The sequence below is a fragment of the Furipterus horrens genome, unplaced genomic scaffold (assembly GCF_987537825.1).
Source record: "Furipterus horrens unplaced genomic scaffold, mFurHor1.1.pri manual_scaffold_12, whole genome shotgun sequence".
NCBI classification, from domain to species: Eukaryota; Metazoa; Chordata; class Mammalia; order Chiroptera; family Furipteridae; genus Furipterus; species Furipterus horrens.
In genome coordinates this window covers 66869707-66875631 of record NW_028327182.1, presented here as the reverse complement: position 1 = coordinate 66875631, position 5925 = coordinate 66869707, and the positions used below count along the sequence as shown (strand labels likewise).

The 5925-nt window shown below is 37.9% G+C and overlaps 1 pseudogene; it reads right to left on the bottom strand.

Moving 5' to 3' along the window:
- Positions 1-587: 587 nt before the first annotated feature.
- LOC149996300 (alanyl-tRNA editing protein Aarsd1 pseudogene) lies at positions 588-1827 on the bottom strand (annotated as a pseudogene).
- Positions 1828-5925: the final 4098 nt, after the last annotated feature.

Sequence of the window (5925 nt, the reverse complement as noted above, 5' to 3'; positions counted from 1 at the left end):
GAACAAAAACACATACAAAACTAGTGGTGAGGGAAAGAAAACCAGGGATCAAATCAACAAATCAGAACATAGGAAAGGAACAAACAGTCAACCAGTGCAGAAAGAGGAAGTGAGAAGTGAAGAAAATGAGGAGAGGCTCAGAAACTTATTGGATAGCTATAAGCGGGCCAACATCAAAATCACAGGGCTGCCAGAATGTGAAGAAGAAGAACTAGAAATTGCAAAATTATGTAAAAAAATAATGAAGCAGAACTTCCCTAACTTGGGGAAGGAAATAGACTTACAGGTCCAGGAAGCATAGAGAGTTCCAAAAAATCTGAACCCAGGGGAAACCACACCAAGACACATTATAATCAAAATGTCAAAAATTAAGGATAAAGAATTTTTTTTTATGTCTAACAGGACCAAGTTAGTAACTGTTTACTCAGATACCTATTGCATAAACACACTAGAGTGTATTATATAAAGTAGTCACACATGGTACCACAATCATTACAAGTCAAACTATTTTATTGTCCAAGAGACTCTTGCTGTGGACACCGGAGGCCCGTTCTCAATGGCAGGAGCACCAGACAGACGCTGAGTCCTCACTCCTTGGTACTCTGTGTGATGATGTAGTCCTGGAGAAGCACCTGCACCTCTGCCTGCTGACTCATCTTGGTGGTCTTATCCTGAAAGCGGCCTTTCTTTCCTGCTCCTTTCCCTTCCAGCACCTCAGCCACCCTACCCTGTGCCCCAGGGTCTCTGTGGCCTCAGCTGGCCCTGCCAGTAAGAAGAGGCCAGAGCCTTTCTCATTGCCCACAATTAAGAACAGGAGGGTCCCCTCTGACCCAATCTCATTGGCAATGATATTCATGAACTCATAATCACCTTCCTTCCTGTGTAATGTGACCACACCTCCCCAGTCAGGGCTGTTCCTGAGGCTGTGGGCAATGCCCACAGCCAGGTCTCTCAGCAGATTAAGGTTGTTCTTCTGCAGGAGCTTGCTGGAGTTCTGCAGCTTTTTCACTGCTTCCACGTAATCCTGTAATCCACACTTCAGCAGGGTAGTCAGTACTTTTTCAGTTCCATAACTTCTCTCCATCCACTTCAGCACCTGGTTCCCAGCCAGAAATATCAGGTTGGTTTTGTTCTTCCCCTTCTCAGTGCCCAGAATTTTAATGACCTGAAGGTCATTGAGATTGCTCACATGGATCCCACAGCACATGTTGGAATCAACACTCTTGATGGTAACAACTCGAATGTGCCCAGCATGATCATCCAGCAAACCCCGGCCCCTCACCTGCTCCACCTCAGGATCACCTAGGCTTGGTTCTCGTACAGTCATGGGCAGCCACTCTCTGATTTTTTTACTGATGCTCTGCTCAGTAGTAGCGACTCGCTCTGCCATTACAGAAGGGCAGTCCAGCTCGATCACACTCCAGGTTGCCCTAACTCCCATGATGTTGTCTTCCGCCCAAATAGATGATCAGCAACCGCTGTAATGACATGCTGCGCTGGATGCTGCTGCATGTGGTCAAACCTGCACTCCCAGCCCATCTGAACGTGGACCTCAGCCCCAGGGGTCAGGGGTGTCTGTGTGAAATGATCAGCCTGGGACCCCCGGTGCGTCACTCTCAGCAGAGAGATGTCACTGATTGTACCACGGTCATCAGGCTGTCCCCTGCCCTCGGGGAAAAGCAGCATGTCTTCTAGTACCACCTGAAAACCATTCAGCACTTCCTTCTTGCCATTGCTTCCTTCGGTTTGCAGCTCCGCTGGATGGCAGGAGACCACGGTGGTGGTGAACTCCTGGGCGTAGCTGTCCCACTGACACTGAAATGCCATCGCTGTAGTCTCCCGGGCAAAGAGAGAATCTTAAAAGCAGCAAGGGAGAAGAAGAGAATTACATAAAAGTGGTCCCAATAAGACTATCAGCTTATTTCTCAAAAGAAACTCTGCAGGCAAGAAGAAATTGGCAAAAGATATTGAAAGTAATGGAAAGCAAAAACCTATAACCATGATTACTCTATCCAGTGAAGCTGTCATTCAGAATAGAAGGGTAGAGAAAGTGCTTCCAGGACAAAGTAAAACTGAAGGAGTTCATTAGATCCAAACCACTGTTATATGAAAAGTTAAAGGGTCTTGTTTAGGAGAAGGAGGGTCAAAACTATGAACATTAAAATGAAAACTGTATCACAACAACCAACAACAGAAACTAGGGAATTGAAACAAACGCATACTAAGTAGGCATTGAGAGTGGGAAAAGAATTATAAGTATGGGGAATATTTTGTGGGGAGGTCAGTGGGGAGGAGGTAGGGGGGAAAAGGAGTGAGATGGTACAGGAATTGGGAAGCATAGTAGGAGGGAGTGGAGTAGATAGGAAGATGTTGAGAACTATATGCACAACCAATGGGCATGGACTAAGGGGGGGGGCAACTGGAGGGAGGGACGTCACTGGGTGGAGGGGAACAAAGGGAAAAGAAATTGGGACAACTGTAATAGCATAAACAATAAAGCATATTAAAAAAATAAAAAATAAAAAAAATAAAATGTGTGACTGCACTTTCTGCTGGCCTGTCCCTGATACCGCTGCTGCTGCCACTGCCACACTGCTTCCTCTCTGCCCAGGCTCTGCCCATCTTACCTGTCTGGCTGAATATTTCTTTATATCTTTGTTAGTTGGGCTTCCATGCAGCTTGATTTTATGGAAGTTTTGGTTGTCTCTAGTTTTGAGATAGTTGTGTCCCTTATTAGCTGTGGAGGGAGATGCAGCATGTCTGTCCAGGCACCCATCTTGGCCAGTAGTTCCAGTAGCAAAACTGTATAAATTCTAGGAAACCAAGGTATGTTCTACTTGAATTAGCATGATACTTCAATAATATACTAACTCTAAAAAGAATGGAGCCATGTCATGAGAAAACTGGTCAACAAAGCATCACTGGGTAGTTGTATTTAGGGTACTTGCTTTATTGTAATGTTAGATTAAATTAGCATGAATGCATGTAAAAGATTTATGTAGTTTAAGTACGCCTATATTTTAGTTTTATTATTTATTTCACTGTACATATATGAAATGTTTATATAAATATTAATATCACAATTAGCTTAATGTTTATATATACAAGGATGAACAAAAGTTTATAGTTATTCATATGGAAAATAACACAATAATACAAAAATAAACTCTGTGTTTTGCATACTCACAACTTTAAACTTACTTTTGCCCACCCTGTATATACTTATTCCATATATCTTCTACAAGGTATTCTCTCTTGACCTGGTCAATTGGCTATCTTATGCTAATTCTCTTTAACTATATGGGCACCTAACTGTAGGACTGTTACTGAAGTCATATAAAGGAATTTGTCTGGGAAGACAGATATAAAGCACCTAGCTCAGGGCATCACACAGAGAAGTCTTTGAGAAATAATGATAATGGCTTTTGCTAAATTAGCAATTTATAGCCAGCATGCTGGGCACTACTCCTTTCTCTTGATTATGGTAATATTTCAAACTAACCTACCAAAATACTAGCGAGTGTCAGAAACTGGATCTACCTTGTTAAAATTCATATTTGAGTATGATTGCTTTCTTGAGCTAGAAATTATAAATACTAATTGTATTATGAATTTATACATGCTACTGTCCTAGAATGTTCTATATTATATAAAGATTACACTGAAAGCATAAATTAAAAGGTAAGATTGTTTCTGAAACTCAACATATGAACAAATCTTTAGCCAAATGCCATGTATTTTTGGCCTTGCAATTTAATAGATGTATTTGTAGAAGGAAAATCAAGCAGATGAAGGATTCTAAAAAACTTAAATGCCATATATATATATATATATATATATAATTTAACAGTAAGTATTTCCCTCAACTAGCTTATGTGAGGTCTAATTTGAAGTGTGCTTTGGGTGTGGTATCTGATAATTGGCAGCTTTGAGGAAATCTGGGTCCTTGAAGAGCAAAGTGAGTAGAAATTATAAAATGAGAGATACCAATAGTGAAAACAATCCTGTGCCTGGTTAATAATATAATCACCACTCCATTCTTGATAAAAGTATATTCTCACCATAGCAGATTCTCTGAAAATGAATTTTCAGTTCTATAGATTACATTTTATTCACTTATGAGAAAACAGATAGTACAAACACAAGAATAACATATCTTGTAATATGGGTCATCTACTTTAATAACAGTTAAAATGTATTTCTAACATCTGTTATTTTTATGATGTCACTCATCATCTTATCCTTAATTTTTATTTTATATATTTCTTTTTAAGAGAAATACTTTTCCCTATTTGACTATATTTGCCAAATGTACTTTAAGTGTCATTCCTCAAATCAGGTTTATTCCCCTCAAGTATCTATACATTTTATTTCATGCATAGATGCTTTGTTGTTTAACCTTGTTAACTTCTAAAATAGAATTATACTGTTTTAGAGAAGAAATCATGTGTTCCCAAAGCTCCAAATTTGCTGTATTTATATATAAAAGACAGCCAACAAATAAAGATCAATAAGTAGAAAACTGAATTTCACATAGCTAACATAGTAAGTCCTAAAGTGACATAGCAGTAAAAATAGGAGGCATAATAGATAAATGTTAATGATCATACTTTTCCTGAAAGATTAATAAGCCTTTAATCTTGTCATTATTAAGGGCTTTGTGCCCTTTCTAAGGCAAATTAAGCCTTGCTCTTTGTTACTGGATTTGACTAATCGTTTAATTATTGATATAATACAACCCTGTTATAATATAGCTCATTATTCAAGTCAGGTCTATTAATATATATTAAGCATCCATTTTCCATTAGAAATACGGAAGGTACTTTTGTTACACAAATTAAAAGCTAACAACAAAATGTTACATTCTTTGTTGTTGTTTTTAATGTATTGAGATATATAATAGACCAAAGATTACCCCTTAAAATCTATAATCATATGTTGCAAAAATCTGAAATAAGGAGAGTTTATAACTTAATAGAGGAGACAGATAAATATAATTCTAAAACTGTGGGGTTTTTTTTCTTAGTTGATTATCTGCTCAGGTGATATGGAATGGCACTCAATTTATTCTAGGTGTAGTAATTTTCTGCATTATATAACAGTGTAACGTGATTTTTTTTCTTTTTATAGAAGATTGCAACAATTTTATTCCCAAAATTTGTTAAGCAGCTAATCACAGCTATACTATTAATATTAACTGCTTACATATTTCAGGATTAGGGTTTGTATTTTACAAACATAGTTACTAACTTCATTTGTAACTTCCTGAAATCTAAGAGTCTTGTTTTATATACATATCTTTGTTATAATGTACCGATGCTAATAATACGCCATAAATCTTTGGGCATGGTGATGATGATGTGTCAACAAGAGTCTTGTTTTGCCTTATTTATCATTTTAGGTGCTGTGTTTTCCTGTTTATCTTTGACCCAGTTTTGGAAGATTTTAAGAATTTGTCCTTGAAATTAAGAATATCTGGTAACACATGTGAGCTTAGTTTTCCGTCTGCTCTGTAAAAGAATGGGACACATTTCAGCTGTATTTTAATGATAGTTTAGGGAAAAAAACAAGAAGACAATTTTAGCTGAATCACAAATGGCCCTTAGTGAGAGCCCTACCTCTGCAGGATGTTAACTTCAGTGGATGGAATAGACAATGCAAATATAGACCTTGACCTCATTAGAGAATAAAAGCAAGAGGAAATTATGTCAGTAGCAAACTGTGGGGTGCAGGATGAGAAAGCTCATGAAAATGAAGCTAGAGGGAATATTGAGAAAAAGGGCAACACAAGTGAGTTTCCTCAGCAGGACCATAGCTAACAGAATAAAAAAATAAAAAATAAAAAATAAAAAAGCCTTTATTTCCGCTGCCTCCCCAAATGTGATGATTAATTTAGTATGCTTCTTGTTTCATGAAACGGAAGTC